Genomic DNA, 26,183 nt, shown 5'->3' with positions numbered 1-26,183 from the left:
AATTTGGGCTCTATAACTAATTACTTTGATAACATAAGAAAATAAAATCCTGGTATACCAAATGCAAAACATAAATACTACTACTCATCTTATAGAAGGTATTATATATAATATATAGTAAAATATAGAGCACAGCATCTGACTTCTGCTAAAATATTCAACAAATGATAGCTAACTCAGCCCTGAATCACCAGTTAACATTCAAACTTGCAAATTATTTTCCAGATGTAAAATATATTTTTATAAAATTGTGATTTGAACAAAATTCTAAAACTGATTAAATGCAGTCTATTTTTAGCAGCCTAAAATAAATAGACCTTCTTTTTCTTACTTGAGGTAGTATATCCAAGGAAATAAGATATAAACAAACAAGGTCAGGATTACCATACGCACAGTTATTCTCATGAGATTAAAACATAACAAATGTATAGAGCAGATGATGATAAACCGATTTAGCTGTTACTAACAATGTTGGCAGACAGTCATAAATTAAGACATTTTAAGGAATGTCTAATAGTTAAAATAATTAAATCAGTATTTCTTTTCCATTCTGTTCTCAGCATGTCACACGTGGAAAACAAAAGTCCAAGGAAGTCCCTGTTGTGGTAAAAGAGAAATAAGAGAAATGAAATTGTTAACAGTGAATACTTGTACAAAATTCTCATGAATATTAGCTTCACCTACATTTACTGCATGCACTAATTACTTTTTATATGTCTATGTTACAGGAAGAGTGTTTGCTATTAAATTAATATGAAACTTTCATGTGTTCATAAAAACTAATGAAAAAACACTTTTTCTATATTACCCACCTTATTATGTTTATTTTAAGCAGTATGATGCATTCCTGAATAGAATTTAACGATTTACAGATAGTTTAGCAAACCATCTGGGCTTCAAAAATTATAAAATTTTTTTGGAATATAACATTTTCCATATTTCAATGGAAAATAATATGAACTTTTGGAAATGTATCTAGAAAATCCAACCCGTAATAAAATAGTAAGTAAATAACTGAGTGTGGAAAGTTATGTTTAAAAAGGGAGCATTAACACTAGCCTCCTCCAAATTTAGATGTCTAGTTTTCTTCACCCTTCCTTCCTAAAAAATAGGTAACCTTTAAGCTTTTACTTAAATAAGAATAACTTCTAATACTAACAACTCGTTCTACTTATTTTGACAAATATCCATTTGAAAATGACTTTTATCATAGTTAAAAGTACAGTTTTAATTTATTTAAGTTTTTTTTTTAATGATTTTAATTTTTTTAGTACTCTCTACACATAGTACAGGGCTCGAACTCACAACCCCAAGGTCAAGAATCCCATGCTCTACTGAATAAGTCAGCCAGGCACCCTTATTTATTTAAGTTTTGAAATCAATGTTGAACATATTTTATAGGAACTGCTATTTAACAGTGCTGGGAACATGGCAGCTATTCAGAATGATACATGGAGAAGTGATACAAGTGATTTTTAAAAGTTTGCAACACATAAGCTGAAATTTTTAAATAAATAATGAAAAATGAGAAAAAGATGATGCTTGGCATTTAAAAATGTATGAAATAAGGAAAGAAACCATTACCACAAAGTTAAAACATCTAGAAAATATCATGCTAAATATTGCACTCTTTGTGAATATGTATGTTCTTATTTGGTAGATGCTAATTTTGTCAAATGGTCTCTAGCAGTTGATGATTCATTTTACAGTAGAATTATAATTTGAACCAGAGCTCCTAGAAGCACAAATAAGGACTGACTTATTTTCAAGTGTCATAAATATTTAACATATATTTGCCACTGGCTTTACAAATTAACATTCATTGGTGATTAAATAAAAATACAAGTAACAAATAAAGGTAGCATTGATATACTTTGTTGAGCTGAGTAGAATAAAATGTAAGTTGTAAAAACCCTGTTAGACTGCAAATTATTAAACTAAAGCAATTATCTTAAAATTCCTCCTAAGAATTGTTCTTATTTTTCTTTTTAACTATAGAATCTTCAGGAAACGTTTTCATTTAAAAAAGGATTTGAACTTCCTAGAACATACTGACATTCTAATTTTTTTTATGTTTATTTTTGAGAGAGAGAGAGAGAGAGAGAGAGCTCGCATGAGTGGGGGAGGGGCAGAGAGAGAGGGAGACACAGAATCTGTAACCAGGCTCCAGTCTCTGAGCTTTCAGCACAGAGCCCAGTGCAGCTCTAACCCACAGACCGTGAGATCATGACCTGAGCCGAAGTCAGATGCTTAACCAACTGAGCCACCTAGGCTCCCCAACATACTGACATTCTAAAAAGTCCTCAAAACTACAGAAATGAGGAAAATAAACAAAATGAAAGAGAACTAAAATAGGAGGAAGAAAGTTAAGGTTAAGACAAAACCTTGAAGGAGTGGACTTATTACAAGATTAATGGATAACATATGTATAAAGCATGCAAATTTCCTTGATAACATTTGAATAAACAAAATTGAGCTTGTTCATAAGGACTTACCTAAAGAGAGTGAAACAGGAAAATTTGTCAGTGTTTATATATATTGGTCAGTCTAAAATGTCTCAGTAAAAAAGTATTTGGATCTCATCTTATATTAACACCATGAAATATTGTTCCACCAAAGTTAAAATAATTAAATATATAAGTCAATGGAGTGTTATATATAAAGTTTCTAGGATTCTAGCATGTATCAGGTAATACAATTTTAAGAATACATATATTTTAGAAAAATTTGGAATTTAGAAACAATATACTCTTTTCATTAAGCTTGAAAAATTTATTAGTATTTTATTATTAATAGTAAGTAGGTTTGACTGAGATTTCAGAACACTTGTATTCCAAAAGAATCTACTTTAGTAACCACCTATATAAATTATAATCCTTTAAATCTAAATGTTTTAAAAATTTTAAAGTAACAAATTAACAACATTTTCTCATAAGTTTGGGAAAGAATGCCAATTATTAATGTAAAAATATTAATCTAATTCTTTCCAAACTTTTAAAAAAATTATATTTATTGTTCAGATTTTATCCAAAATGGTTAGTATTTCATGGTATGTTTACTGACCCTACAGTAAAACTAAGAAACATCCTGTCAGGCAAGACTAAAGGAAGAAAATCAATTACCTCTCTGTAGAATAAAACTGAAATTTTAAAATATTATTTGCTTATACTCAGTCACTGTTATTTTACTCTTTTGTTTTCTTACTTTTGTATTCTAACCCTTTCTTCTCTTTGCAACAGATACAAAATGCACACACAATCCTATACTTGTAATGGTATTCTCATTTGAGAGCCATGGAGGTTCATGAGCTACCAGAGTAGGCTGAAACTTACCAAGGCTACATCCCTCCATTGAGTGAATAACAGTGGATAGCTACTACATTTTATGACTAGCAGGGGGGAAAGCTGGAGTCTCATTGGAGAAAGCTAATAGAATCAGGGGTCACTGAAAATCAGAGATAATGGCATGATTTCACTCATATGTGAAATTTAAGAAACAAAATAAGCAAGCAAAGGGAAAAAAAAGAAAGAAAAAGAGAGACAGAAAGGCAAACCAAGAAACAGGCTCTTAACTATAGGGAACAAAATGATGGTTACCAGAGGGAAAGCGGGTGCAGAATGGGTTAAATAGGTGATTGGGATTAAGGGGTGGACTTGTGATGAGCACTGGGTGTGGTATGGAAGTGTTGAATCATTATATTATAACCTGAAACTAATATTACACTGTATGTTAACTAACTGGAATAACAGAGATAATGAGGAAAGCAGTCAGAGAAAAATAACAAAAGACTGAATAATAAATATATAGACATATGAGGCACACCAAAAATAAATAAATAAATAAATAAATAAATAAATAAATAAATAAATAAATAAAATAACATGGCCAAAATAGAAGGAAGAGAGAGAGAAAAGAAACACAAGAGCAAGTGATTCAGTTGTCAGAGTTGGACTATAGAATAACTATAGAAAACATATGAGAAAAATATTCAGTGGTGTGAAGACAGATGACAGTATGAAGAGTTTGATCAAAAAACTGAATCTATTTAAAAAACAAATGCAAATGGTAGACTTGGAAAACTCAGTATGCAAAATTAAGAACTGATTAGTTTGTTGAAAAAGCAGAAGATATTATTAGTGACTCTGAAGAACAGGTTTATAGGAAATATCAAAACTGAAGAATACAGACACAATCAAACTAAACAAGAGAATAAGTGACATAAGAGAAACAATGAAAAGATCTAAAATATATGGGATTCCAGAAAATGTATTTCCAGAGCGAGAGTATACAAAGAATGGGTCAGAAAAATCTTTGAAAAGATAGCTGTTGAGAATTTCCCAAAGCTGATGAAAGACACTGACCCACAGAATTGAAGATACTCTGTTGATTTCCAACATGATACATAGGGGAAAATACCATATAAAAAATTAAATATGAAGTTCATACTGACTTTATGAAGTTTAGAAAAAACTAACCAAATGAGAGACATATGGAAAAAACTCTTAAAGTGGAGAAAAATAATACATTACTCTTAAAAGAGCAACCAAAGAAATTGCCAACTGACTTTTCCATAGTTTTCTGTAAAATCCATTTTTTTGTATTACATTTGAATTTCCTAATAGCTAATTAGAATGCCAAAAACATTTAAATGTTGTTGTATGACAATGCATTTCTTTTTGGCATTAAGCTTATTATAAAACAAGAGATCTACTTTAGTTAAAATGAAAATGTATTATAAATGTTTGGTGTTCCTAATTTGGTCAGCCCCTCTTTTTATTTGTCCAGAATATACCATTGCTCAAAAGATAAATTCTTTTAGTATATTCCCTGTTTCCTGTTTTACTTATGGTTTTATAATTGAATCTATGTTTCTAGATCTACGTGTATATCCCTAATCATTTAAATAAATATAATTTATAACCATCATTGGCCAGTTAGTATTTTAGTACGTATCATATTCCATAGGAACTGTATGTGCTTCAGCCATAGCAAACTGCTTTGTTTAAAAATCCAACCAAAATACATGCATGTGTGCACACAGACATGCCCAGACATACACAGATGACAGAAGCACTGAATCAAGATTTAGAAAAACAAAATTCTATTTCTCATTCTGCCTCTAAATCTCTGCATGGCATGGGTAGAAAAGGGTCTGATTACTTTTCCCTAGAATTTGTTTCCCTCAAATGTTACAGAGGGAAGAAGGAGTTGGTCTCTGGTGTTTATTTTGTTTTATTTTCCAATTAAGGTGGACTAATTTTAGCAGACTTCACATTCAAAGGGTAAGATATAATTGGAATGCTTTGTGTTAAAGTAGATAATATCAGTAATTTCAGTAATATCAGTAATCAACACATGCATTTCAAGATAAGTTCAGTTTACTTTCTCCTATGTATTGAACTGGAAGAACAAAGGGCAATACATTGTACATTTCACCTCTTAAAATAAATAAAAAAATATGTACAAGGATGAAGAGAGATTTACTAAAGACTATTCTTAATGCGAATTGCAGTAGATTTAATTCCATCAGGGTTTTAGTTTGACTTTTATCTAAGGTGACATTGAGCTGACCTGAAGATCTCATTGCTGGAGAAAGCTAGGCTAGGAGACCACCCCAAGGTCATTTCTCTCAAGTAAATCTATGTGCTAACACTCTTTTGTGAAGAAGAAGGATGAGCAACTGTGAACTTTTTTGGCATATACTTTCTAGCATCACAATAAGACACTGTGGAAGTAATAATATAAATATAACTTATGCATGTGTTAATAATGATTACCCTTATTCATGCTTTAACTAAGACATTTCCAACATAAGTTTGTTGAGAAATGGGCATATGTATTACAATTTGAAAGTGAGGTTCTAAACTCTTGTATCATTTAAGCCACCTCTGAAATAGTGTTTTCTTACACAACTTGTAACCCAGAAAAAATACATTTCTATCTATCTAGCTATCTATTTAAAATTGTTTATTTAGTATTTAAATTTTACTGCTTAAGGATTGCTTCATAAGTTTGCTGAGTTGACTGTGCTTGTGTGACATTTGGGTGGCTCGAGAAAATACCTCCTGCACCCAAATATGCCCCCCTTCAAACTCCTTCTTCAATGTCTTTCACTCTATAATTAGGGAAAAATGCTAAAGTATTACCACCGAAGGGATAATGCTTTAAAGTCAGGCTATACAAAATAAAATTATCAATATTAAGGTTGGGGAAGCAATGGTTTGTTAAGTCTATTATCATCAACAAAATAACATTTCTCCAGTCCCTAGCCCTAGATGGAGCCTAAGGAATTGTTCTGTCTCTATCTATCTCTATTTATCTCTATCTCTATCTCTATCTCTATCTCTATCTCTATCTCTATCTCTATTTCCATCTTCCCATCTCTATCTCTATTACTTACTCTCCTCCTCTTTGTATATGCCCTTCTCTTCTTTTTATCTTTCATTTAAAATTTTTTTTAAATTCATTCCTTTGTTTTTTATGTTTCTAGGTAACCACCTATTCCATTTCATCAGTTAGTATCAAATGCCTCAATTTCAATAGCCAAATAACAATTTAAAGTCACTATCAATTCCTTCCAGACAAAACCTACCAGAGATATGTGTAGTTAAACAAGTGGGTTTAATGATTATTGCAAGTAAAAAAAAAAAACACACACCATGGGGTGTCTCAGTGTAAGGGTGTTAGAAAAAAAAACTATTACAACTTTGGGGCTTATGCTATAGCAATTTAGGGTGAGTTTAAGGCAGTGGACTTTTGATTTGGATTGGATGCCTTCAGGAAGCATGGTTAATTGGTTCTTAATCACTCTTTTCTAGAACAAAGAAAAACTGGGTAGAATCAAAACTGTGAAAGAAGCAGCAGTCATTTCTATTGGTCAGGATAGCGATATGTTTGGTCATTTTTCTGGCTCAGACATTGTTCATGTTTTGTCTGTTCAGAGAAGGTTACAAAGTGGTCTTGTTTTATTTGAAATCATCATAGTCACAGAGTGACATTATCTGACGTTGCTATTTTGTGAAATTGATTATTTTTGACAGAAAAACACTGTAGTTTAGCTAAGAGTACCAGACTAGCTCCTGGATTTCTGGTGACATTTTACTCATCATCACTGAGCTGTGAGTCTCAGGCAGTCCGTTCTTCTAGACATTCTAGTGGTTAAAAGCATGCACTTTTGAACCACACTGCCAGGTTTGATTGACTACTGCATCTGTCATTTACTATCAACATTGTTAGAATACTTACTTGACTTACCTGTTCTTTATCCACTTCATCTGAAAATCAGACATAATACCTCACAGAGTTACCATGAAGGTTAAATTAGTGCATAAGAAGTGGTTAGAACCATGTTTAGCACACAGTAATGCTGTGAAAATGTCACCTAGTATTTTTTCATTGGTTTTCCACCCCACGTAGCTCCTAAAGAAATGCTTATATCATGGTGAAATCCTTTGTTCTATCAGCATTGTATCTACCAGTTGTTTGTGTACCCGGTCCCAGATGCTTCAAAGCCCTCAAGTTACCCTCCAGAGCCATCTGTTCACTGACCTCTGCTGGTGGCTCTCTTCATTCAGATTTACCACTTGCCTGCCCTCAGCCATCTCCTTAACCCTGGTTCCTCCCTAATCCCTATACTTTTCCTTTTACTGACTAAGGTGTTGATCCACTATATAAGGAACTTAGATTATAACATTACAACAGCACAGGACTACTCTAAAAGTAAGACATATATATGTGTCTTACATTTTTGGCAGGGAAATTTGGAGGATATTCATTTTTCTAACAACTTATATACTTTTCCTTTATTTCCTTTTCCCAGGTAGAGAAGCTTTGTCATTTCCTACTTTGGTGGTATCAGTAAGGTAAGAAGAAACAACCTTAGGTTAAAAACTCTTCCCCCCATCTGTTAAAACCTAAACTGACTGACTTGATATGTAGGGAAGTGGTGTTTAAGAAAAGATGAAGAAAATCTCTGATGAACTTCCTAATGGGGGGAATGGTGTCATGAAATGAGAGACAGAAATATTGGCTGCTTCTCTGAGCACTAGGAATACACAACTCTGTTCTAAAACAGTATCCCAAGCAGGTGGTATGTTCCATTTTGGCAAGGATTCTTGGCTCCCATGCACAATATGGAAGAAGAAGTCCAGTTTTCAGATCTGAAGGGACTGGAACAAAGGACACCTCAGTCATAAGTGCTAGAATTTACACCATTAAAATATAACTCCCATGAGACGAGGCCCTTGACTTGTTGAGTGAGTGCTATAGGCTTGGCAGAAAAACAGTTCCCAGAACTGCTCTAGTAAAGACCAGATAAATGTTTCCTTAGTCAATAAATTAATGAATGACTGATTGGTTCTCCAGATTTTTGCATAAATTGACTGGAGGTAAGGGAGAGCACTTTAGAATGACAGGATGAATATCCTATCAGGAATTTGATGTGTTTCAAGAAACCAAAGAAATTCAGTATTTCATGGCTACCTTGGAATGTGGGTTGTGTTTAGAAACATGTCCACTACAGACTTGTGAATATACCTAAGGCCACTCAGATCACCTTCCCAGAACAATAACAGCAAGGTGATGCACATATTAAACCACTCCCTGCTTTTAAGTTCCCCCAAAATAACAATAACAACAGCAGCACTAGTACAATTTCAACTCTCAGCACATTCTCTACAGTTACATTTTTTGTTATAAGTTACGCAGTCATGAACTCTTTCATGAAAATAAAGCCTATTCCTTTTGTTGAAGGTTGTGACAGGTTGACTAATGGCATTTTCCTGATTAGGTCATGCTTTCTCACACCTCTGTGCCTTTGCACATGCTGCTTCTTAGGTTTAAATGCCTTCTCACCATCTGTACCTGGCTAACTTCCAGTTCACGGTTCTTGATTTTGCTTAGGCATCCCATAATCCAAGAAGCTTTTCTCAGAAAATGATTTGTAGTGGAGGAGAGAGAGCATGAATGTACTGGTAAATGCCTGAAACCAGGGGTAAAAAAGGAAAAGGAATAGAAAAGGGGGATTAAAAATAAATATTAAAATGTTTTATTCTCAATTTTGCCTGGACCGACCTATATTCATCTTAAAGTAAATCTTTTGTTTTAAATTGTATAGTATATCTTAATTCATATGTAAATATGTAATTCAAATACCTTCACTGATACTATATCTAGATGTTAATGTCCAGATCTCATTTTCTTGAGGTTAAATTGTAAAAGATATGCATTTTTAAAGTTTTCATTAATAAGATCTTGAAAATATGAGAGTTACAGAGGAAATTCTATATCTATATCTAGTCAGATTATTACATTAAAAATCAAATCAAAATTTTAATTGAGAATAGCACCCCTGAGAACACAGAATTTTAGCATGCTGTGCCACCACTTTATATTTAGTTCTCTTTATCTCCTGTTAACACTGTTACCTTGTTCTTCAAAATGATCATATTATCACTAAAATTTAACATTTAATAAGCTTCCTATGGTTAGTTAGGATTAACTCTGTTCAGCCAATTGACAACATTTTATTATAGACATAGAATGGTCAAAAGTATTTGTAGTATGTTATCACTGCAAATTAACACATATATTTACATCAACATCTATTTCTTTATCTAGTTATCCATACCAATGATGGTATCTTTATTGCAGTAGGGATTGTTAACCATTATTATAGCAGTATTGCATAGCAAAATTATTGTCTTTTTTGAAAGCATTTGTCAATCCCTACTTTATTATGCAGGCTATTGTTACCTTCAGGGTAAAATTTATTTAAAAGAATAAATTAGGATTTTCACTATTAGTGTTGAAATGAAGTTTAAAGTCATCTAATCTTAAAATCCCCAATAGCCAATCAAGAACAACCAGTACATTCTTTAATTACTGTTCTATTTTATAAGAATTACAAAATTCTGGTTTTAAGTAATGGTCAGGGGTTGGACCAATGGGGCACAAAATATTAGGCAGACGAAAGAAGACAAGAGAGGGAGCTGTGTATATTTAAAACCTTATCACCGAAATAGAGCTATAATGATCAAATGGTAGAATGTTGTCCCTATTAATTTATCATGACACAGTTTAACCTACAGCTTAGGGAACCAACCAGTATAATACTGCATTTAAGGGAAACACTAATATCTTCCCAAAAAGACACTTTAAAAGAAACCTTTAGAAATCCAACTTGTTTGTCAATCGGGGATCCATGATTAATACTAAATTTATGTAAGGTTAATTATTTATTTATTTCAGATTGCATTTATTTATTTCAGATTGAGAATTGTGTATATTTTACTTAAACTTTCTGCATTTGGAACTAAAGTTGTACAGTTTGTTCACACTGCTTCCTGATTATATGCTCCCCGTCAAAGTTTATTAAATACATAACATATTCTATGTTCATTGCAAGACTGTTTGCACTAATAAGAACAAAAGGGAAAAAAGCACTAACTCAAAGTTTAGCAGTAGCTGAACTTGCTAAAAGCAAACAGTCATGGAAACATTTATAGAAAATAGAGCTTAGCACTCTATTGTAATTTATTGAGCCTAAGGTTTATAGCCATCAGTCTATACTAATGACAAAAAGTGGTTAGGAATTATAAATTTTAGAAGCTATTTATTTTTTAAATCAGCTTCTTAAATTCAAACAGTATATGAGCAAAAGATTTATATGTGCCCATAGGCTTAATTACGGACACTGTCAGATATTCTATAATGACTTCATGGTAATCTTATTCATGGTTAACTGGAAATTATTTTAATTGTAACCTGGACTGTTACTACCTAGTTGTTTGGCTTTTTTTTTCTTCAAATTTATTATCTTGGAAAAAACACATTTGAATTAATGTGAAATATTGGAAAATATATCAGGGTACAACTGGAGGCCAAGAAATAAATTAGAATGAAATTGCCTATTGAATCTCTTTTTCTGAGAGATAGCACAGGCTAAAAGGGGCACAAAATACTTATGCCTAGGTCAACTCCTAACTCATTTTACTCCCAGAATTATAATCCTTAAATAAATATATAAAACAGAGGATTAACCAGACTTAACACAGTATTGTATTTCTTTGCATAACTTTTTTCAGTAAACTCTATAAGAGTCTGAGGACATGTCGATGAAAGTAGCTAGGGTATGACAGTCGATTTGTTTTAGGTTATCTTTAAGATTTTTTTTCAGATACACATTTTCCAAATTATAATTTTCTACTAGCTTGGATATCATTATATATTTTTAATTTTTTAATGTTTATTTATTTTTGACAGAGAGAGACAGAGTATAAGCATAGGAGGGGCAGAAAGAGAGGGAGACAGAGAATCCAAAGCAGGATCCAGGCTCCTAGCTGTCAGCACAGAGCCTGATGGCAGGACTCGAACTCACAAACCACGAGATCGTGACCTGAGTTGAAATCAGAAGCTTAACCAACTAAGCCACCAGGGCGCCCCCCAATTTTTTTAATGTTTATTTATTTTTGAGAGAGGGAGAGAGAGTGTGACCAGGGGAGGGACAGAGAGAGAGTGAGAAACAGAATCTGAAACAGGCTCCAGGCTCTGAGCCATCAGCACAGAGCCCAATGCAGGGCTCAAACCTTAAGATCATGACCTTAGCTGAATTCGGACGCTTCACTGACTGAGCCACCCAGGCACCACATTACATTTTCCAGTATATATTTTAGATTTCATAAGACCACTTGCAACTTTATATTTATTTTATTATAGATATTCTGTTAACTACATGACAATTACTAAAACATCTATTATAAAATCAAATAGTGAGACAGTCATGTTATTTTAAGGTATGATTTCTAGGTTTGATGGAATTTGGACTATATTAATTGAAGTGTCACCTGAATTCCTGTCATAGATTTCTAAACCTAAAATTTTTTTTCACTTAAAAAAAATTAATGATTATTTATTTTTGAGAGTCAGAGTGAGACAGAGAATGAGCAGGGGAGGGCCAGAGAGAGAAAGAGACAAGGATCCGAAGCAGGTTCCAGGCTCTGAGCTGTCAGCACAGAGCTCGATGTGGGGCTCGAACCCACAAATGATGACATCATGACCTAAGCCAAAATCGGACACTTAACCGACTGAGCCACCCAGGTGCCCCAAATATTTTTTCACTTTTATGTAAATGTCAGTATTTTGAATTTTTAGTTCCTTATGAGTTTAATTTGGATTCTGTGTGTCAAACAAGCAGCAAAATGCAAATGTGAAGTTAAACTCAAAAGGATGATTAATATTTTAAGGCAATTCCATGTTGTGTTAACATTCTTTTTTCCCCAACTTTTTTTGATAAAACTTGTGGAAAGTACATAAATGAAAAGTAATTAATGAATTGCAGCAGTATCCATATAAAAATGAATACTGTGCTTACTTTTCTACCTTTCATTTTTTCAAGGCAGGTATCAGATTGTGAACCTCACAAATAATTGTGTCTTAGAATAGAGATGATATTTGAAAAGAGAACTTATAATTTTATCCTCTATTTAACTGGAAAATATTATTAAACATTTTTTTAATGTTTATTTAGTTTTGAGAGAGAGAGAAGAAGAGCATAAGTGGGGAAGGAGCAGAGGGAGGGAGAGACACAGAATCCTAAGCAGGCTCCAGGCTTTAAGCTGTCAGCACAGAGCCTGTCGTGGGGATCAAACTCATGAATTGCGAGATCAGGACTTGAGCTAAAGTTGGACACTTAACCAACTGAGCCACTCAGGCATCCCTGGAAAATATTATTTTCTGAAATATGTGATGAACAAGAGAGAAGTATATTTTGAAAATTATTACTTAGTAATAATATTTTAAAAAATTCTGTCAGTGTATTACCCATACTTTCTATATGAAATAAAATTAAATATTAATGTTAGAGATGAAATTTATTATATCCTACCAAGTTTGAGACATTGTTACATACACCTCATGAGGTAATAATTATTAATTCTGTTTTGTAGTGGAGAAAATGGAAGTAGAGAGACATTATATCATGTGTGTCAGTCTGTAAAGCTCGTTCCTAAGCCCACAGCCAGAAAAGACACTTAGGCAGATTTCTCTTTTTTTTAACCACTATTTTAACTAGCTTAACTGCTGTCCTTGATTATTCTAAGTCCTGTGGACTTCAAACTTCATTAGCGGTTTGTGGAGATATTTTGGATGTAATATTCTTAAAATAGTCTTTGAGCTAAGCTGATAATATCAAATGGGTTTATTATTTATGAAGATTTCATTGAAAATTGATGGCACCATTTACTAGTTTTGTGATGGTGAGCAAGTTACTTAAGAAGTTTGTGGTTCATATGCTTTCCCTGTCAATGTGGATAATAACAATAAAAATAATTATGACAATACCCACTTATATATTTGTTTTGATATTACATCATACAACCCACTAAAGATGTAATTTGCACAATTGTTTAAAAAACAATTTTATTATTTTTTAAATATTTTAAATGTTTATTTATTTTGAGAAGGAGAGAGAGAGAATGGGGCAGGGGGGCAGAGAGAGAGGGAGAGAGAGAGAATCCCAAGCAGGCTCTGTACTGTCAGCAGAGAGCCTGATGCAGGGTTCAATCTCATGAACTATGAAATCAGACCAGAACCGAAATCAAGGGTCAGACACTTAATCAACTGAGCCACCCAGGCACCATGTGCGATTATTTTTAAAATTTTTTTTAATTTTTATTTTTGAGAGAGAGATGATACAAGTGAGGGAGGGGCAGAGAGAGAAAGAGAAAGAGAGAGAGAGAGAGAGAGAGAGAGAAGGGGGCTTACCCGAAGCAGGGCTTGAGCTGACCTGATGTGGGACTAGAACTCACTGACTATGAGATCATGACCTGAGCTGATGTCAGACGCTTAACAACTGAGCCACCCAGGCTCTCTGCACGATTATTTTTTTAATTTATGTGTTTTCGGTATTGAACAAGTCAGTTATTACATAGTAACTAGTCATATTGTCACTAATATTAGTAATATCCTTAGTATTATTAGGAAATGATTAACACTATGCTGAGTTCTTGAATGAGAGAGATGAATGTGGCAGAATCTTGGTGTTGAAAATGATTTTTAAATAACAACAAATTAATGAAGATCAAAAAGAACTCTCATCCATAGCTGGTGGTAATACCAAATAGGATAGCCACTTTCGATGACAGTTTGGAAAATTTTATACAGCTCATAATAGACCCATAAATCCCTTGCCTAGATGTTTATTCAAATAAATTGAAAACTCATGTTCACACAAACACCTGCATATGAATGTTTGTAGCAGCTTTATTCAGACATGCTAAAAATTGCAAGCAACCAAGATGTCTGTCAACAGGAAAATGGATAAATAAACTTGTACCTCTGTACAATGGAATATCTATTCAACAATAAAAAGAAAAATATATTAGGGAACAAAAGCAAAAATAAATAGTTAGGACTGCATCAAACTAAAAAGTTTTTGCACAGCAAAAGAAACCAACAAAAGGAAAGTCAACCTACTAAATCACAGAAGATATTTGCAAATGATATATCCAATAAGGGGTTAATATCATCTATCTATCTATCTATCTATCTATCTATCTATCTATCTATCTATCTATCATGTATCTATCTATCTGCCTATCTTATACAACTCAAAATGCAATCAAAATTCGATTCAACATAGGCAGGGAGCCTGAATAGACATTTTCCCAAAGATATACAGATGGCAAACAGAGACATAAAAAGATATTCAAAATCATGCATCATCAGGGAAATGCAAATAAAAACCACAGTGAGATATCACTTCACACCAATCAAAATGGCTAGTATCAAAAAGACAAGAAATAGCAAGTGTTGGTGAGGGTATGGACCAAAGGGAACCCTGAACACTGTTAGTGGGATTGTAAATTGGTACAGCTACTGTGGACACATTATGGAGTTTCCTTAAGAAAAACAAACAAACAAATAAACAAAACCTAAAAATAAATGTACCATACAAGCCAGCAATTTCACTTCTGGGTTACTTATGCAAGGCAAATGAACTTGAAAAGATTATTAACTTGAACATTAACTTGAAAAGATATATGTACTCCTATGTTTATAGCGGCATTATTTACAACAGCCAAGTTATGGAAGTTACCCAACTGTCCATCGATAAATGAATGGATAAGGAAGAGGTCGTATATGTACACAATGTGGTATATATACACAATATTATTCAGCCATATGAAAGAATGGAATCCTGCCAGCTGTGACATGCTTGGACCTAGTTGGTATTAAGCTAAGTGAAATACAGACAGAGAAAGACAAATACCATAGGGTTTCACTTACATGTGAAATGTAGAAAACAAAACTAATGAGCAAACAAACAAATGAGAAAAAACAGAACCAAACTCTTAAATAGAAAACAAACCAGTGGTTGCCAGAGGATAGGAGGATGGACAGATGGACACAATAGTTGAAGGAGATTAAGGGGTACAAACTTCCAGTTGTAAAATAAATATTCAAGGAGGGGATATAGCCAATAATATTGTAATAACATTTTATGGTGACAGATGGTTACTACGCTTATTGCGGTAAGCATTGAGTAATATATAAATTGCCAAATTACTATGTTGTACACCTGAAACTAATATAACATTGTATGTCAACCATAATTTAATAATAAAAAAGAAAAATATATATTGATTAACACAAAAGCATGGCTGAATCTAAATGAATTTTGCTCAGTGCAAGAATCCAGAGTCCAAAAGGCTATTGATTGTAATATTCCATTCATATAACATTTCAGAAGAGCAAATCGACAGGAACAGAAAAAAATCAGTGGTAGGGGCTAGAGGTATGGAATGTGGTTTGAGAACAAAGGGATGCACAGAATGTTTCACGGTGGTAGAAATATTCTATATGATACTAGGGTGCTGGATACATCTTTCTATGTAATTGTCCAAACTAAGGAAATGTATTTTACAAAGCATTAACCTTAATGTATGAAAACTAAAAAAGAGAGAGAAGAAAAGTCAACCAGGATGTCAAGAAGTCTAGTGATGGAATACAACATCTAATAAGTGAATCTAACTGTATTACAAATCTATAACAACCTTACAGCAGGTAGAGTGAAAATGCAGCAGACCCAATCTGACCTAAGTACTGTTGGAAAACTGTTTTGACTGAAAACATTAAGATTAACAACAAAAAAGAACTGTGTGGAAACATGATAGTCTAATAAATTTATTTATCACAGAATTATAGCTTAACAGTTTTGAAACTACTTTACATGTATCTGAATTTTTTAAAAATCAGTATTGAATGATAGATAGTGAGAGCCTGGCTTCTTACTATCAGATTTCCAAATAATATTTGTAGATACTCCACCTTCTGGGAGTGGAACTTAATTTTCTCTCCCTCTTACATGTGGACTGCATTAGTGATTAACTTCTAAAAATAAAGTATGACAAGGGAAAAAATAATAAGTTTACAATGGGGTAATCTGGGATGACAACCTTAACTAAGTGATCAAAGTTAACTTCATCAATCATGTTGGGCAGATATCACATACTTTCGACATGGTGTGATGAGAAGGGTGTTTGACTTAAGTGACATTCTTCTCCAAAAGCCATAATCCTAGTCCAGTCATGAGAAAAGCACCAAACAAACCCCAAAAATAGAATGTTTTACAGGATATTTTTCGTGCACTCTTTGAAACTGCCGAAGTCATGAAAATCAAACATGGAGAAGCTCACAGAAGAGGAAACTAAGGAGACAAATAGAGTCAAGACATAACATGGCATCCAGGATGGGATGCAGAGAAGAAAAAGGACATTGATAGAAAAACTAATGAAATCCAAATGAGCTCTACTTTACTTTGCTTAATAGAAAACTTAATAGTAATGTGCCAATGATAATTTCTTAGTTTAACAAGTATGCCACAGTTGTGTTAACATTAATGGGAACTAGATGAAGTATATATGAAAACTCTCTGTACTATCTTTGCAATTTTTCTGTACATCTATGTTTATTCCAAATTAAATATGTATGTATACATATGTATTTATATATATATATATGTATATATATATGTGTGTATTTTGTACATACATATATATGTATATATATGTCTATATATCTATATATAACTATATATATATATATATATACACATAAACAGTGATCATGAAAATCTACAATAAGTTTTATATACATTAAAGATGGATTGAATAATGCTTATAAATGAAATATTAAATCTCTATTTGACAATTCATTGTTTTCTGTTGTAGGGCAGTGCTGAGATTAGGTCTGCACTCTACCATTTTGATCAATATATAACAAACTATTATGTTGAATTTACAACTACTGACTTGTTAAATTAATACCAGTTGATTTTTGCTTAATCAGGCAATAATACCTATATTAGTTCCATATTTTTTTTACTGCATTATAATCAACATTAGTTCTATATTCATTTCAGGTTTACAGCATGATTCAACAGTTCTATACATTGCTTAGTGCTCATCATGAAAAGTGTACTCTTAATGCCCTTTATCTAATTCACCCACCCTATCCCCACCATTGCTCTGGCAAACACCAGTTTGTTCTCTGTATTTAAGAACCTGCTTTTTATTTGTCTCTTTTTTTCTTTGAATGAAATGTATAATAATATATTGAAGATGCAAAATGTTTCTAAATAAAACATCTAAACATCCTTAAACTCTCAAAATTAAGATGTCCTAGTAAGTTTCTATTTCTAATTGTCAAATTATTTTTCATTTGTGTTTAGAAATGTTTTGCATCTTCAATGTATTACACATTTCATTATCATAACGCAGTTTTTGTAATATATAACAACTTAGAATGAGTGCTTAATAAATGCTGGCTGTATCAATTAACAAAATAAGTTCAGTCTTTTCTCTAATCACAAGAAGATGGGGCACCTGGGTGGCTCAGTCAGTTAAGCATCAGACTTCAGCTCAGGTCATGACCTCGCCATCTGTGAGTTCAAGCCTCACATCAGGCTATTTGCTGAAAACTCAGAGCCTGAAGTCTGCTTCAGATTCTGTCTCCCTTTTTCTCTGCTCCTCCCTGACTCACACTGTCTCTGTCTCTCTGTCTCTCTCTCTCTCTCTCAAAAATAATAAATAAATAAATAAATAAATAAATAAATAAATAAGTATTACAAGAAAAAAAGAATTGCAAAGTATATATAACTCCGCATAGAAGTCAGGCATCTTAGAATTTCTTGAATCTCATTTTTATAAAATTTGTTATTATTTTAATATTACACTCTGTAACACATCTTTAAATTCAGTACATGTGAAGAAATATGTCATTTAAATTCAGTGAAAGAGAGGTGCCACAATAGCTTCCCAATTCACTTTAATCTCTGGAAGCCTGCAGATTTTTCCTTTGCTGACTCTCCAAATAATTTTCTTCTTCTTTTATTTTTTTCCCATTCCATTAATACTGGTGGATTTAAAATATTGTTAGTCTATTTAGTTTCATTTATTTTTACATGACATTATTTAGATGAAGTTAGAGTAGCTATATTTCAGACTGAAATATATGTTTTAATTCTTAAAGCATTCGTTAACCACTAAAATATTTATTGCTCGCATTTAGACATCACACCCTAAAATAAAAAACCCTGCCAAGTGTTCATGTTGTTTATATAACTCATGTTGAGATAGATACACTGGAAATATTAGCTGCTATGAAAATCTATTAAATCATGAATGTGGATAATTTGAAACCCTACCTACAAGCTTATCTTGCTTTATAAAAATTTCTCTGACTGCCTAGGACAGAATACAGAGGAAGCTTCACAAATTAGTACACATGTATAATGTTCGTCCCAAATATCAAATTGTATGTAAAATTAAGAAGTCATCACCTAAAAATGATTCGCTGGGAGAAAGTTGGCTTGGTTATAAAAGTAAATGTCTCAGCTGATGGTTTGACTTATCTCTTATATGAATTTGGATAGACTCTATGTGCCACAGATCATTGAATTAAGATACATGATAAGAGGGAAACATTTCATATACAGTGAGCTTAATGGCCCTGGGAAAGAAAAATGTGACTTAGCAGGGATTGACTCCTTTGCTGCTTAGGACTGCTGTGTAAAAGTTTAGCAAAAATTATTTATCCTCCAGTGAAACTAAAACAACAACAAAAACAATAGGAAACACAGCAATCAAACAAATAAAAAAAAAGCCCACCTTGAACTGAGAAAAAAATGTATTTCTGAAGAGCAGAATATTTTACATGGAATCTGATTTAACACGGTAACATCTTTCTAAGAAAAAAAATCACAAACTGGGTAGATACAAAATACCTTTTGAAGGATCCAGAGAGCTACAACTTGAAGCACCTAAAATGTGAAGAAGAAAATTAAAATAATAAAAACTTTACAACAGACAGAAAAACTTTTTGAGTAATTTGTATTTTCAAATATTATATCCTTTTCAATACTCCCATATAGCTTTTTACAAAGTATACTCCTACTATTCTTGCATCCTGTTTTATTTTTAAATGTCCCTATTTCTCATTGTATATTCCTAAATCTGTATGTTTAGTGGAAACCTAACATTAGTAATCATTTATCTACTACTGAACATCAAAGGGAGAATGCAGTTTCAGGTAAATTCAGGTAGATTTATATACTTGTAGATATTTATATCAAGAAGTAGATAATATACTTAGACTATTGTTCCTACTTTCTTTGAGTAGGAGAAAAGGGCACCTGCTGAGAATTTTTAAGAATATGGAGAGCAGACTGAAAGAGGAAGCATAATAAGATTTCTATTTTACTGATTTAGGTAACCACAAATATATACAGATGTTAGTCTACTCATTTTTCTACATGGCAGCATGCAGTTACATCTAGACAGACACGCATGCAAAGGGCAAAAGTTTGGGTTCATGTAGAATTCTAGTTTTTCTAGAATGTATATTAAAAGAACAAGAGACTTGAGGGATTTTTAAGCTACTTTTTGGAGAAATCAGACCATAAAGGCAGGTGGGGAAAACTAGATGAGAGTGTATCTCCAAACAAAGAAAATTAAGCATGCAGCTCTCTGTTCAGATCTTCACTTACAACAGAAACCTAGAGAATGTTCACCCTACTGAAATATTATCTTCCTTTCACTACTATGGGTAGTGTCAAAATATTCAAAATTTACAAGTATAGACTGCATATAGAGTAAAGTTTTACCTGGTGAGGACATCAGTAGGAGAGTAAAGCTGGTTGAAAGGGGATTTGAGGGAGATTTACAAAGTCAGTCAAGGAAGACATGCTACAGTTAAGTTTGGTAAGTTATAGACAACAATTTACTACCCTACTGAGTGAAAAACAAACTTTGGAGTTATTCTCTCTACTAAATAGAAGCCATTTTCACTTTTATTGGGAAAAAATATACAAGTAAACATGTAACAGCAGAGAGTCTAGGCTCCTGTCAATGATAGTCAAAAAGCAAAAGAGTGTTTTCCTTAGATAATTAAATAGTCCCTGGGTGGTCCTGTAATACAGTGCTCCAGTGTGATATTGAAAAGACATTTAGTTCATCCTTTTGCCTTATATCCAAGTTTGGATATTTTTCTTAACAAAAGAAATACATGTTGTCTCTTAAAAACCATAGCATCCATCCAGACTAAATTCCTGCTAGACGTTTTCTTTTTCTTAACCTGACTTGGAGACTATAGAAAATATGCTTTCACTTGTTTTCTGATCATTTTTACCCATTTATTTTTTTTTATAGAATTTTCAGTCTCTTCCTGGATATGGAAATTGTAAGAGCAAGGGATGGAAGGTCATGGGTTTGTTTCTCTTTTTAGGCTATCATGAGGTAAAGACTATCTAGACCAAGCCCTGAATCCTCACTCACCCCAATCCAATTCCATCCTCTTTCTACTTACGAACTTATCAAATTTCAGCAGTGGTTGTCTATCAGTTTAATTCTTCAGTGTTGTAAAATTCTACCGGTGTCTATATCTTCACAGGGATTTATCTGTAATAAATCTCATCACTTGGGGAGTGGAAACCTCACTTCACTCCATATAGTGTGTGAGTGTCCCTATTCATTCACAGGAGAAGGAAAAGCAAAACAAACCAGTTCTGAGCTTACTTTGACTTTCCCAGTATCTGAACCAGTTCTACGCTGGTTTCTAATCAAGGTTAACAGATCTTTCTGTCACATGATATGGTTAAGAAAAAGTATTTATATTTTCCTCTCCTCTCAAAAATGTTTAATTATGACATCGACTTTGTGTATGTTAATATTTTATCACATAAAAGAGACTCTGGATTTACTGTGGTGATGTTTGAATTTATGTGTAAGCAACTTGACCACAACCTTAAAAAAATTATTCTGTTATGCTAACAAGATATCTTGAGAAGAATTCAATGAACTAAAATCTGAAAAAAAAAAATGTGCCGTTAAGCCTGGACAGTTGCTGCTTTTCATAACACTCCAACATAGACACACATTTTTAATGAATGTTTGTGAATCCATATTTCTAATTATTCATTAAAATTCATTGTTAAGTGCCATGAATATGCTATAGCATGAATTTCCATGAATATAAAATGAATCAAAACCCATAATGCTAAATCCGCAGAAATATTTCTCCAATATGATAACAGAGTCCACAATTATAAATACTTTATAAAGTTTCATATTTTTACTGATAGTTGTAATTAAAAATTAATTGTGCATCTTTTCACAGTCTAGCCAGAATGCTAACATTAATTATTAAGTTAAAAAAATTGAACATGTGTTCTTTTCTGTCAAAAAATATTATTTCATGAATAGTTTCTAAGTTAACCACCAGTATTTCAATTATGAAACTTCAAAAAACAAAACAAAACAAAATAAAATGATAAAAAAAAAAAACCCTCCTACCGAGCTTAGATTTCATGAATCAGAGCGCCTGGGTGGCTTAGTCAGTTAAGCAGCTGACTTCGGCTCAGGTCATGATCTCGCGGTCTGTGAGTTCGAGCCCCTCATGGGGCTCTGTGCTGACAGCTTGGAGCCTGGAGCCTGCTTCAGATTCTGTGTCTCTCTCTCTGACCCTCCCCCGTTCATGCTCTGTCTCGGTCTCAAGAATAAATAAAAGTTAAAAAAATTAAAAAAAAAAAAGATATCATGAATCAAAGTCTTCAGTGAGAAGGAAGGTAAATGCATGAGTGAATTTTTTTAAGTTCTACAGGTAACTTTTTTATTGAAAAATATTATTTAATCTCTTGGCATTTACAGCAATTGGTAATTTTATTTTTTTAAGTTTATTTATTTATTTTGAGAGAGAGTGAACAGGAGTGGGGGAAGTGCAGAGAGAGGGAGAGAGATAATCCCAAGCAGGCTCTGCATTGTCAGCACAGAGCACTTTCTGGGGCCCAAACTCATGAACTGTGAGATCATGACCTGAGCCCAAATCAAAAGTCAGACGCATAACCAACTGAGCCACCCAGATGCCCCAACAATTTGTAATTTTATATTGTAAATTTCTGAGCATTTTTTTTTTTTTTTTTAGCAAATACTTATACTCTCGAAAAGGACTAGTTCTTATTCAGGCACTTCTACAAATACACATTCACTGGTCAGCAAATACTTATTGGAAAGCCTGCTTTTTTTAAGACTGATAATTCACTAGCAAACATGACAAACTCTCACAGAGTTCCCATTCTGATGAGGGAGAAATGACATATGTAAAAACACATACATTTCTTCATATATTAATATGTCAGTGGCTAAAGTCTATATGGGCAAATGAAGCATGGTGAAGGGGCACCGAGTAAAAGAAATTGCCATTCAAGACAAAGTACTCTGGTAGGTTATCTGTGAGAGACTAATATTATTCTGAGATCTAAATAAATTTGAGGAAGAAGGAACATCATGAGCAAAGGGACATGAATAAGAGTGGACTTGGACTACTCACAGACCAACAGAGTGACAAATATTCCTAAAAAGAGACTCAAATGTGGTAGGGTGTTATGGGTCAAGTTCAGAGATGGGGTTGAGGGCCAAATTATGAATGGAGTCATAATGCAAAATAAGGCCTTTCAGTTTTGTGCTAGGGAGTAACATAATCTGAATTGTAATTTTCAAATACCATTCTGCCTGCTATGTGGAGAACAGGCTGTGGCCATGGACAGTAATACAAGAAGGGAGACTAGTTAGTCAGTAAGGGCAAACACCCAACCAGGTAGGCTGGTGGTTTAGACTACGGTGATCGAAGTGAAGGCCACGGAGATGATTACATTACATATATATTTTTCGAGAAGCCCCTTTCTTATATCACCAGCTCTCTGTACACATAACCCCTTGGCTGATAATGCCATTTGAGGTCACATTTTTATTAAATCTCATCAACAGTATTTGAAATAAAATTTTAAACCTACATTTTTTGAGGTTTAAATTTTATATATATACAAAGAAGAAAAGTCATCAAGAATCCTAACATGTAGAGATCACATTATGATGCTAAATCTTAGTGTCGTTTTTTTTCTATAGCTATTTATGTATTTTAATTGAAATTACACTATATATGTGGTTTGGGAATCTGTTCGGACCAACTTAATTTTTCACTCTTTTAGTGTACACATCACATTAAGGCATTTACAAAATAATTCTATTTTCAATTCTATCTAGAAATGCATTACATATGTATGCCACAATTTACTCAAGTATTCTTTTAACTCCGAGTTTTATAAAAATAATTAATTAGTTAATTAAATAGTTAATTAAAAATTTTTTTAATGTTTACTTATTTTAGAAACAGAAAGAGCACAAGCAGGGGAGGGGCAGAGAGAGCCTGAGACAGAATCTGAAGCAAGCTCCAGGCTCTGAGCTGTCAGCAAAGAGCCTGATGCCGGGCTTGAACCCCGTGAGATCATGATCTGAGCTGAAGTCGGACACTTAACCGACTGAGCCTCCCAGGCGCCCCAATAAAGATAGTTAATTAAATGCATAGTATAGTGCACTGGCAGTTTGCTAAATATTGAGATTGCCCAGATTTCTATCCTTAATTCTACCCTCTCTTGATCTATATGTGCTCTTAGAAATCCTCATTTAGTAGTTTAGTTTAACGTGCAAGTGAATATACATTTAACTTCCAAGTCTGTATTCCAGGCTGCAAGACTTCATACCCATGTATGGATAACAGCTTGTGATTGCCTAGAGTGTTTCTGCATGTGAGATGCAGCACCTACTAACACAACACACTGAATACTAAAATTAGCTGTCATTCCTCCAAGATAGAATTCCTCACTAAATTTCCTGCTTTTTAATTTTCTAAAAATTTTTATTTATTTGTATATTGAGAGAGAGAGAGCTAGTGAGGGAGGGTCAGAGAGAGAGAGAAGGAGGGAGAGAGAGAGAATACGAACCAGGTTCCACACTGGCAGTGTAGAGCCTGACGTGGGGCTCAGGAACCATGAGATCATGACCTGGTCTGAAATCAGGATCCAGAAGCTTAAATGACTGAGCCACCCAGGCCCCCTAAATTTCCTGCTTTGACTGATGACACCATTTACTGAAACCAGAGACCTGCTACACCTCCCAGGCATTTCTCTTTCACTCCACTTACACAGTCATTTCCATGAGTGACTAGTAAATACCTCTCTAAATCGCCCTCCTCCACGCATCATCTATGTTGGTACCTTCTTAACCTCAGTTTCATCTTTCACCTGGACTTTTTTTTTTATGTGTATTTATTTATTTTGAGAGAGAGAGAGAGAAAGAGAGTGTGTATGTGCAAGCTGGGGAAGGACAGAGAGAGAGGAAAAGAGAATCCTAAGCAGGCTCCATGCTTTCAGCACAGAGCCTGACTCTAGACCTGGGCCAAAATCAGGTCATATGACCAAACAACTGAGCCACTCACCTGGACTCTTGATCTAATTTTTAAACTTCTTTTTCTCACCTCTATCATTACTTTTCCCTAAAGTTAACATTGTGACTATTTTATTCCCCTACTTTTATTCTTCAATTTTTCCTCATCATCTGTAAAATAATTTTAAATTTTTTCAATTGTCTACATCCAAATTAGACCCAACTCTTCCCTTCCTGGGGCACTACATCCTGCATTCATGCCCAACTAATTTGCAGTTTGCATACATGGCACATTGTTTAAAACTTCCCTCTTCCCAGTAGGCTCTTTTCTTTTCTTCTACTTGACAAATTTCTTTCCACTCAGTGAAGCTTCTAGGATCACAATAAAGACAGTGAACTTCACTGATTCATTTACTTTGTCTGGGGCTTTACCTTTTCTGCAGCCAACCCCTTTCCTCGACCTGGCACATTTAATCACCAACTTCTCTGTGATATTTCTGAATATTATATGGTGCTTAAATACTATATCCACATATAAATGTGTACATACTGCTAGAACATAACTGTATCTCTTTGGACTAGCTTTTTGAGGTAAAGAATCCTGCATTGTTTGCCTTTTTTTTTTTTTTAAGGCTTATTTATTTTGAGAGAAAGAGCATGAAAGGGGGAGGGAGAGTGAGAGAATCCCAGGCAGGTTTTGTCAACATGGAGCCTGAAGGGGGGGTCGATCCCATGAACTGTGAGATCATGACCTCAGCCAAAATCAAGAGTTGGATGTTTAACTGACTGAGCCACCAGGCACCCCATGCATTGTTTGCTTTTGTAAATGTAGTACCCTGCACAATGACTGCCATAAGCAGAGTTCAATATTCTTTGTAATTCAATTCCAACAAAGGATAAATGATAACTACTAAATAAGATGCACATCTATTTAAAGATTTGTCCTTAAGGTATTGAATATTCTTTTATCTCAAACTCTTGTTTGCTCCTGGTCTGGAACAACTACATTTGCCATCGTGTTTTGCATCAACAGTTAATTTCAAAACCTCAAAGCAGTTTTATAACTAATTTTAGTTAATCCATATCAGTTGGGATCCAGACAGGAAAAGAGATATCATACTAATTATTTTAGTTGGAAAATTAATATAAGAAATTAAACAGTAATTGAAGGACAGAAAGGCAGAGAGGGAAAACAGGCATAACAGAAATTATATTTGCAGGAAGTAGCTACTGTCTCTAGGGTTTTGTGAAGAAAGGGCAGAGGTTGGGGTTTATTAGAGCCTAGAACCTTAGAGAAGGGCACCCAGAAGGGAGTTCAGACCTCTGAAGATGAGCCATAACCTTACCTGGGGCTGGCGTGTCAGGGTCTAAGAACAGGGCTTGTTTGAACCTGGGACTCCGACATTTGTG

General features: G+C 33.6%; 1 long non-coding RNA gene across 1 annotated transcript; it reads right to left on the bottom strand.

Moving 5' to 3' along the window:
- Window positions 1-540: 540 nt before the first annotated feature.
- LOC122199247 lies at window positions 541-26,183 on the bottom strand. Its single transcript, XR_006193442.1, has 3 exons — window positions 26,120-26,183; window positions 19,283-19,318; window positions 541-597 (listed from the first exon to the last, which is right to left on the bottom strand). It is a non-coding gene; the product is annotated as an uncharacterized LOC122199247 (long non-coding RNA).

The sequence above is a fragment of the Panthera leo genome, chromosome A1 (genome assembly GCF_018350215.1).
Source record: "Panthera leo isolate Ple1 chromosome A1, P.leo_Ple1_pat1.1, whole genome shotgun sequence".
In the NCBI taxonomy this organism is placed as follows: Eukaryota; Metazoa; Chordata; class Mammalia; order Carnivora; family Felidae; genus Panthera; species Panthera leo.
The sequence above is the reverse complement of the archived record's forward strand: the minus strand, read 5'-3'. Positions and strand labels throughout refer to the sequence as shown.